Source organism: Lontra canadensis, unplaced genomic scaffold, assembly GCF_010015895.1.
Source record: "Lontra canadensis isolate GAN:19392208 unplaced genomic scaffold, GSC_riverotter_1.0 scaffold149, whole genome shotgun sequence".
NCBI classification, from domain to species: domain Eukaryota; kingdom Metazoa; phylum Chordata; class Mammalia; order Carnivora; family Mustelidae; genus Lontra; species Lontra canadensis.
In genome coordinates, this window is record NW_022631143.1 from 1,103,670 (window position 1) to 1,114,704 (window position 11,035).

The window sequence follows — 11,035 nt, forward strand, 5'->3', positions numbered from 1 at the left end:
CTTACATTTCTGAGGATTTTACAATAACCTTTAAAATTGCATAATTGAACTCACTGTAGAAAAGTCATTGTGGAAAATTATAAATAAGGAGAAAAAAACCCATTCTGAGCCCTATGAGCCTAGAGAGAAATATTAATATTTTGGCATTTATTTTAAAAACTTTTAGATTTATTACATAGTAAAGATAGTGCTATACATATATACTTGTATCCTGAATTTTTTTCCTATTTAGTCTCAGTATTTCTGCATGTCAAATAATTATTCATAACTACCATTTTAATAACTAAATATTTTGTGATAAGAATCTACTATGATTATAACGATGTTTCACATGTTTTTCTATTATAAAGAGTTATATAGAATATATCTTTGTAATAAATCTTTTCTACATTCAAGATTATAGGATGAGTTTGTAAAGAAGAAATTAAGTCAAAAAGTCTGAACATTTTGTACTTACAAGACTTATATGTAGAAATCTGTGCTTTCCATATAAAGTCAGACCACTAGATATCATCATCTTTAGCTCTCTGCTATCTCTGTCTTCCTCAATCTACCTCCACTGCTTTAATGAGAGAAAAATTAATAGTTTATATATTCTTCCAGACCTTTCTGCATATGTTTACATTTTGTCATCATGTCAGTTGAACATTTGTGTGTGTGAGAATATAGGCATACATAAGTGCATAATACACATTAAGGTTATACATTTTTTACATAATTTGGAGATTGTGTATATATGTATGTGTATGTATGCTTCTTCTTAAAGTTTAAGGAAAGTATGTGCTAGTTCAAGTAAAAAACTACATTTTCAAATGCCTAGTGATTGAAAATATACCCTCAGAGTATATTTGAACTCTGTCATTTTATCACTCATGTTAACAAAATAGTAAACTTCTCTGACCTTTTCATTATGTGGTAAGTAATTGTCAAGGTCTTAGTTCCTTTCTTTATCAAGTTCGAGCACTTGCAAAAAGGCTTGCTCATCTTCCTTCAATTGTCCTTTAATTAAAAGAGGTAGGAGAACCTGTTACAGAGGAGGAATAACTTCTCCTTGTACAATCAGATCATGTAACACCTGGACAGCTTTAAGCGCCTATACCTAGGACACAGGTATTCCTTAGATGTAAAGAAATTGGAAATAAAGATATTCACTAGATGACTGATAATGGAATACTAAAATGCATGTCTACTTTCTCACTTTGGATTGATGTTTTTGTTTTGTTTGGGGGTAACCCCCCAAATCTGTAAGTAGTAGCTTGAGTAGCAAGGGTGACTCAGTCTACATTAGGCTGCAAGTTACAGAAAACCTCAACTTAAATTGGCTTGAACACTAAAGAAGATAGATCATATCCTCTAACAAGAATTTTTGAAGTAGTTAAACTATGAAGTTGATTAATCTGGTAACTCATGTCATCATTGAGAGCCCTTCCTTTTGCATCTATCCTCAGCTTGTCCACTGTGTCCTCAGCTAGTTTCTTGCCTCTGGTGCCAAGATGACCAAGTATGACTGCCACAGTTTCAGGCTCTCATGTATACACTGAAAAGGTCCAGTAATGCACTAATTCTTGTTGTCAACTAACAAAAATCACTTATAAGAAAGTCTCTTCCTGAGTTTTGCTCTGGGCTTATTTATTGGCTTGCCTCACATGTAGATCTAAGTCACATGATTAACATAGACCAATCAGCAGCCATTCTCTTTTGAAGCAAAGTAGATTAAAGAAGGTGGATATTTAAAAGGCACCTGGGTGGCTCAGTTGTTAAGCCTCTGCCTTCCGCTCAGGTCATGATCCCAAGGTTCTGGGATTGAGCCCTGCATTGGGCTTCCTGCTCTGCCGGGAGCCTGCTTTTCCCTCTCCTGCTCCCTCTGCTGTGTTCTCTCTCACTGTGTCTTTCTCTGTCAAATAAAAATAAAATAAAAAAGAAGGTGGATATTCAAACAAAATCAAGGTTCTATAGGCAGGAAGAAGTTGAGAGAAGGGAGTGAATATCAGATAGGCATCCATCTGTCTACAAAAATGTCCATATTGTCCTATTAATATTTAAAAATCAAGTAAACTACAGTGATATCCTGAAAACCAACTAAATAAATATTAAAATATAAGATATATTATTATTAATTACATAACATATGTAGTCTATACTAAAGTCTATTAAATAAACCTGCTTTTAATTCTAAGTCTAGATGATAAACAAAGGTATATTATCTTTAGAAAAGTTCATTCTTACCAAATATTTAAATATCTCCATTTAAGTGAAAAGTCATGTTCTTCTCTGGATTTAAAAACTCAAGTTACACTTTAAGATGTCATAATTATCCTCCCTTACCAGAATTAATTACAGTAACATGAGAATGTGGCCAGGTTGGAAAACAGTTATAATAAATCATGTCCATTTATCTGTAACACTCTTTGCATCTTTAAAGATTGCAGGGTGTTCAGCTTAATGGTTAGAGATGTATTTTTAAACCCCTTTTGATAAAGTTTTTCTTCTTCTAGTTTTATGTGATCACACCATAAATTTCTGATGATGACACCATTGTAAGCTTCATCATATATAAGGCCATTAAATAACCTAAAACTTTAATGAGTAAGATTTAAAGGCTTACTTGTGAAGAGGAAATAATCTACCTCTAACACAAGGCAGTGGGATGGTACATGGCTTAGAAAAGATTGAAGTGTATAATCCATCAAAATGTTATCTTCTCCCTGAAGGCCTTTTAAAGGGAGAAATGATAAATTAAAACCCGAGGTATCCCAAACATGATAGGACCTGAATATTTGATTTAGTTTCAGATGATAGAGGGGGACGATGAATGAGTCATAAACTTGAGAAATTTGACTGCTGGGTAAAGGAATTTTGTATGAATTTTTCATATGGCCATGAATCATGATCATAGTAATTTTTAGAGAATCAATGTTGTTTGTGCCATATCTTTATCTACTTGTTGGTGGATGGCAGGATAGCTATTCTACTTTGTTTCATACTTAGGGAAACTCATTCATTTCCAGCTTTTGACTCATTTTGTTTTTTCCTCCTACTCCAAGTATAGAAAGAAAACAGAGATCCTGGTTTTTGGATTCAATAAAATTATGTGCATGTACTCTGTATATGCTGTATAAATATTATTAATTACACTTACTAAGTTATCTGGGTGCTTTTCTCAGAGCAAATAATGTAGTGAGTAAAAGGATATAAGAAATCTTTTTTCTCCTTAGCAAAGGATTCTACTATTGAGTGTTAAGTGGAGCGCAAGGAGTAGATCCTGTGCTTCTTTATTTCCCTCACAGTTCAGGCTTCATACATTAACCACTCAGTGCATGCTAGTATTGAATGAGGATAATTTAGGTGGCAAAGAAGGTACCCATTCTGCTCACATTTTGTGTGAATTTCTACAAGTGACTACAGATCCACTAAGCCAGGGACTGTAAAGGGTCAGATAGTAAATATTTTAATCTTTGTGGGGCATATGTTCTGTCACAACCACTCAACTCAGCCATAAATAATGTGTAAAAAATGGGTGTGGCTATGTTCCAATAAAACAATTTTACAACAACAAGGGGTGGGCAGAATTTCCCCAGGGGCTGTAGTTTGCGGATTCCTTTACTAGGCTATAACAACCCAGACTGTTCTTTGGAGATCCTTTCAGATGTTCTTTCATAGCAACACTCTTCTTAGGAAGGTGTTAGAGCAGGTCTCATGGCAGAAATGAGGCAATTTCAAAATCATATAGGAAAAATCTAGGGGACAATATTGCCAATTAGAAAGGAAATTTTAACTATATCTCTAGTCAGTGAGGGCTTACAGGCCAGCAATGAAAATATCTGAACATTACTATGGCATGGGCTTTTCTCAAACTAATGAAATTAACTGGCATAGAATTGGGAAGGGAGAGAGGAGGAGCAAATATCATGGTAGTGTACCCACTGGCCAAGAGCAGTTACTATCTAGCTATTAGCAAAAGGGAAAAACATTTCTATCATCATCAAATAGAGAGATAGATGGATAGACAGAAAGATAGACAGGTAGATAGATATCCAGCATATTTTAAAGGACACATTAGCTATGTAATATTAATATTTTAAATTCAATTTGTTTATTTTCTATAGGAAAATTGAGTTGACTGATAATCTGAAAACATGGTACAGTAGATCTCAGTGTCTGTGCAGCAATTGGTGGGTTTCTCCACCCCATGTGTAGTTAATGTACTTCGTGTCATGGGGAGACATGTCTTCCAGACAAAAACAGCACAGAGTAGCTGCAATGAATCATATTGTAAATTGGAAGTATGAAAGTCTATGGGCCTGGAGTCAGACAAATCTCGTTTTGAATCCTGCTGTTCCACTTCTTACTGGATGAGTGGTATTGGCTGAAATAATTAACCTCCCACGGCCTCTAACCCCTCATCTGTGAAGCAGGCATGATAACGGGATCAACATCACGGAGTTGTTAAGATTCCGTGAAATTACTGCCTATGAAACTATTAGTACAGGGCCTGGCACAGAGTAAATACTCAGCAACCGGTAGTGATTATGGTTACTGATTAGAAAATCCAAATACTGCTGCTAGATCCATCAGTGATTGCCTATGTGACCTAGGGTAAGTCATTTCTCTCACAGGGACTCTTATTCCATATAATGAGGGACTGTGTAACCCTTAAAGTTCTTTTGGAGGTCTTAAGCTACTATGAACATTTGAATTTGAGCAAAAGCCCCTGCTGCTCCTCAGATGAAGTGGAAAGAGACCATGGATGGGAACATTGTGATTTAGCTGTGGGGGTGTGGCTGGGGTTCCTGTAAAGCACAAGGTTCCCTGCACTACACAAGTTAGCTTCTGGGGACACAATATTCCCTAAGAATCTATTGGCCTTTTCAATCTTTTCAAGTCTCTACTACCTGTTGGTATTCACTTGTGCATCGTTGTCTTATTTGAATCTTGTTCCAAGTCAGATGTATTTGGAAAGATGGGAGCTAAGCCATGAGGGAGGTTCAGAAATAATTGAGTACAGGACCCCAGCAAAATAAGATCTTTTCTTTCTTATGACTGAGAAACCAGAGATGACGTGACCACTTAATAATTAAAGATCCCAGCTTCTATAATTCAGGGACTTTGGAACCAGGAGGATTTGGGCTCCGATCTAGGCCCTGCATTTACAAACCATGTGATCTTGGAGAGGACACTTCTCTTTATAGGATAATTATAAAATAGGAATGATAACCCATATTTCATAGGATTGTTGCAAGGATTCATTGTGATTACTTTTATGCAAATCATGTACCACAGAACCAGATCATAGTTCCTGGGTTCTAAATCATGTTTTCATATTCTGAAATGGGAATGTGTCTTAACAATTGATGTGCCTAACAATGTTTCTTTTTTGGTCTTTTTCATTTTTTTTTTTTACCCAAAAGATGTTTACAAATTAATGTCACTTAAGAATCAAGAAGATTGTGTAATAAATAACCAATAAAATTAGCTTCTGTCATTTTAACCTTTACGATGAATTTTTTGTTTCAATTTTCTGTTTATACAGTGTTGTATTTTTGATATGGGGCACTGATATTGGAAGGTCAAAATGATAGGAAAAAAAGCCAATCACAAATACAGACTTAATAGTAAGTTAGCTAATACAGGTATCAATAATTTCTTCACACTCATCATCACTGGATTGCTCCTAAAGAATAAATCACTTGTTCTAGTTGTATTTGAGCAAAGGGACATCTCCAACAAATTCCATGCTCTCTTCCTTTACCTTATCAATTCAATACATTGCCTCTTAAGAAACCTTTGCCACCCTTTTGTTTGCATGCCGTTAAATACAAAACCCTCATTTGCGTTCAGTATAATTTGTTTATTTTTCAGTTGGTTACATAACACAGACTGGTCTCTCTTTACAGGTCAAATCTTGTTTCAAAAGTAAATTAATGATACTGTTCTAGCTTGGCTTCCTCCCTTGACCTAAGGTGACAGATGTGTCACTTTCCAAGTATTACCATGACATTACTATCTATATCCACCAATTCCTCAGAATTCTAGTACTTGTAAATCTCATTTAGATTTTCATTTACTTTTGCTTTATTTTTTATCACCACCATTGATATTTGGAATCTTGTGCCTTGGTGGTAATGTCAGCCTATCATGCTGCTATTTGTTCAAACACTATGAAATTACAATGTGCAGCATTAAATCAGGGCAGGAAATGATACTGAAAATCATTTAAGTCAACTTCTGGCATCTTGTTGGCACAGGCTGAGCCTCTATACTCTTTTTGTCCCTGGTCTCTAAGTCCCAGGACTATGGAGGCAATCACTGCTTCCTCACTGAACTATCAATGAAGTAGGAAGCATCAAAGGTGATTGTCGTACTCATATCTTCATCTGCATGACATCCCCTCCAGCAACATGACCATCACCACCTGGTCACAGATTACTTTATTTTTTTATTTTTTCAAAGATTTATTTATTTGTTTGACAGACAGAGAACACAAGTAGGCAGACAGGCAGGCAGAGAGAGAGGAGGAAGCAGGCTCCCCGCTGAGCAGAGAGCCCGATTCGGGGCTCGATCCCAGGACCCTGAGACCATGACCTGAGCTGAAGGCAGAGGCTTTAACCCACTGAGCCACCCAGGTGCCCCCACAGATTACTTTAAAGAATAAATCCTCTTCATTTTATTTATTGAAGTATAGTTTACATACAGTGAAATGTTCAGATCTTAAGTATGCTGCCTAATCAGTTTTTTAAAAAGATATTTATTTATTTGACAGAAAGAGAGAAAGCACAAGTAGGCAGAACAGCAGGCAGAGGGAGAGGGAGAAGCAGGCCCTCCGCTGAGCAGGGAGCCCGATGTGGGACTCGATCCTAGGACCCTGATCATGACTTGAGCTGAAGACAGTCACCTAACCAACTGAGCCACCCAGGTACCCCTGTCTAATCAGTTTTGGTAAATACTTATACTTGTGTAGATTTATGCCCAGGTCAAGACACAGAACATTTCCATCAACTCAGAAAGTTCTCTTTGTCCTTGCCCAGACAACCTCCTTCTGGAAATAACCACTGATACTAATGTTTAGTGATATATGGTAGTTTTGTATAATCCAAAGTTTCATATAAAGGGAATCATATGGAATTCCTTCTTTTGTATCTTGCTTCTTTCATTCAGCATATTTTTGAGAATGACTCACATTGCAGACATTAGTGTTTATCCCTTTCTATTACAGAGGAGTATTCCATTGTAGGAATATACCTAGTTTACTAATCCATTCTCCTATTGATGGGCAGCTAGGATGTTTCCAACTTGGTGCTATTATGGAAAAAGTTGCTGTGAACATTTTCATATGGCTATTGGTATACCTCCCTTTTCATTTATCTTGAATATGTAGCTAGGAGTGGAATTGCTGGATCATAGAGTATATGTATGTTCAAGTTTTTAGGAAACCACCAGTTACCTGAAGTGGTCGTTCCCTTTTTATACTTCCACCAGAGATGTATGAGAATTATGATTTGTTCTGATATTTGACATTGTCAATATTTTGCAGTTTAGCTATTACAGTAAGTGTGTATTTTCAAGTGTGCATTGAATTTGCTTTTCCTGGATGACAGATGATGCCAACATTTTTTCATATGTGTGTTGGGCATTTGCATATCTTCTTTATGCAAAAAATATAAACAAAAATATGTGAGTTGTCTTTTCAGATCTTTTGTCCACTTTTGATTGCATTGTTTGTCTTATTATGATGTTGTAGGAGTTCTTCATATTCTGGGTAGAAGCCCTTTGTCAGATATACTTGTGAATATTTTCATGTAATATGCAACTTGTGTATTTTTTCAATGGTGTTTTAGGAGCACAGTTCCTTTAGCTTTTTAAAAATCAACCAAAGGCCATAGTTTATGTAAAGTTCACTCTGTGTTGTCCATTCACTCAGTTTTGACAAATGTACAATGACATATATCCCCATTATAATGTCATACAGAACAGTTTTACTGATTTAAGAAAATCCCTCATGCTTCACCTCCTTCCTCCCAAAACCCTGGTAATCACTAATCTTTTTACAAGAGTACAAGATTTCACAATCTTTTTGCAAAACTTTGTCTCCATAGTTTTGCCTTTTCTATTATGTCTTGTGGTGGTATCATTGACTATATAGTCTTTTCTTTTTTATAACTCCTTTTTGAAACATGTATTATCTTTTGCATTCTAAATAGAAATCAATGTTAATTGATATTGTCATTTTTAATGGAAAGTTTGTTGATAAAAACATGAAAATTTTCTATAATTTTTTTTTAATTGGCATTTTGAAGGTAATGGAGAAAGAGTCCAAGAGGAAGAAAAGTAACTGGCCTTAAATTAACACTTATCATCAGTCAAATCATTAGTCAAACAAATCCTAGGAAAGGCAAAAGAGCCTTGGCACTCAGATTCCAGCCCTACTAAAATCCAGCATAGATTTGAATCTTGGATCTTCCACTTATTAGACATGTGACTTCAGCCAATTTTTTAGCTTCTCAAGTTCTGTCTCTTCATTTTATCATGAGGATAATAAGAGCATGAAATATGGTTAACTGGGAAAATAAATGGGAATTGCTTAACAGCCATCTAGTTACTTCTTAAGGAAAGCTATGGTTATTAGAATCATAGACCATCCGAGCCTCATCAGAAATGCACTCAGATTAAACACTGAGAACAGCACTGGAGACTCTGTCTCAGGAGTTCTCGGTAACATCTTTCCTCAAAGGTGAGATTTATTTGTACTTGAGGTAGGTTTTCCTCAACTAGGGAATTGCTTCTGGTCTCCAAAAAGTGCAGGGAAACAGAATGACAGTGATGGGAAGTTGATGGCATTCAGGGTGGTAGAGGAGGGTATTAAGGCACTTCTTAGGACAGGCAGGCACGGTGATAGTGTTCCACTCAGTCGGCTATGTCCATTGCTGCTTCCACTGAAATTTTGGAGTAGGGGAAAGCATAGGTGTTGCTGAAGGCTTACAAAGAAAGAGATCTTCTTTGTTAGAGGTAGTTTTTTAAGAACCCACTAAAGGAGCATTTTATTGGGGGCCTGGTTTGAACTTGTTTGGCACTATCTACAACTGTTGAAGTTGAAGTTCATGAGCGAGAAGTATTTTGGAAATTCATTGTGAGTCCCTCTAAGGAACTTTCTTGATCATCCATTTTTGCTTGGACTGCTACTGATATTTAAAGATATTTCAAAGGTCATAAATACAATGCGTTTTTAAAATGGTCTAAAAGCAAATATATAGGCTCATCTTAGAGAGTACCATTCCTGCAATTGTAGGACTTAGCCTGTAATATCACGCAGTTGTTCCTTTACATTGCAGGAAAGAGGCTGAAAGTATGTAACTCATTCTTGTCATCTAAAACCTCAGTCTCCAAATTCTTTGATAACACATGACCAACTTTTAAAAAATAGGCTATGCGCATTATAAACGAATTTACCGATAAATTATTATTTAATGTTCTACCATATTCTATAATAATACAGTATATGCTTCTAACCTATTGGCACTAAGGTATGGTATATTTAGAAAATACACCAAATACATAATAAGGAGAGAGTAAAAGTGAAATAAATGCTATTTAATGTTAATTAATATATTAATGTAAAAATAGTCATCTTCCTCTTCCTAAACATAAAATCAACAATAATTTAGAGCAATGTCATTGATTATGCTTCATTATTTTCAAGAATTAAAAAAGTTTTGGTTTAGTTCTGTGTGATAAAATTCATCGTTGGTGTGGTTTTGTTTACTCCAATTTTCTACAGTTCCTGTCATAGTTGAAAACAACTCCAAAAGGTTTGTAGAACAAAATGGAGTGAACATTATTATTGTCTGACATTACCAAATCATGATACACATATGGACCCACTAATTACATAAAAATTTTTATTGAAATTTGACCAACAAATGTCTAATCATTTATTATATTAAGTAATAAATAGATTTAGTTGAAATAAATTCTTCAATTGAGTGATTTAAAAAATATTTTATTTATTTATTTGATAGAGAGAGAGTGTGAACACACAGGCAGGGGGAGTTGCAGATTGAGAGGGAGAAGTAGGCTCCCCGCTGAGCAGGGAGCCAGATGTGGGGCTTCATCCCTGGGATTATGACCTGAGCCGAAGGCACTTAACCAACTAAGCCACCCAGGTGCCCCCTGTTGAGTGATTTTTTTACAACATGTTTGAAAAAAATGGCAAGAATGAAATAGAATGCCTAGATTAAGGATAAAAAATATGGGAAAATATTGGGTGAATTCAAACACAGAAGGTAAATTCTTTATAGACAACAGGAAGAAGTGGCATGTATTTCCTCCACAAACATTACAAATAAACAATTTTAGGTGTATAGATACTCGAATTTTTAAAGAAACTTTGCTCACATGTGTTTTCAGCCAGTAATCACTTAATAGTGAAAACATTTCCAACCATTCATTTTCAAAATGTTTTTTTCATAGCCTGAGTTTCTTTTGAGAAGCAGTCATTTTGTCACCAGTCATTAAAATATCAAATTGTACATTGAAAGGACAAATTGAATATGTGGTTGATGAAGAGTTTATGCTGGAAGGCCAAACAAAAGAGCTGTCCTCTCTTCATACCGAGCCATCTCTGTCAGTGTCCTAACTCATCTCTCATGGTCTCTGAGACATATAGTCTTTTCCACAATAGTTACTCTTAAGGCATTTTTAGGTAGAATTGGTCCCTATTAGGAGGAGATTCTTGGTGTCACTTTTATTTTTTTTTATTTATTTATTTTTTTTGATCTTGAAAGCTGGTCCTCTTTCTGGGCATCTTAATTTTTTTTTGAAAACTTGATATTTCAACTGAAAAATTGGAAAAACTATTAAACAAGTTGAAGGGAGCTGTTTAAGAAATTGAAAAATAATTGCAAACAATATTGGGTAGTTGTGACTTTAAGTTTTTGTGTATCAGTTAAATTTTTGTGCTCTTTTCCCTGTGTACATGGTAGTCCTCTTTTTCCTCCAATAAAACTTTCATTTCTTAAAAAAAGTTAATGCTAGGAGGAGA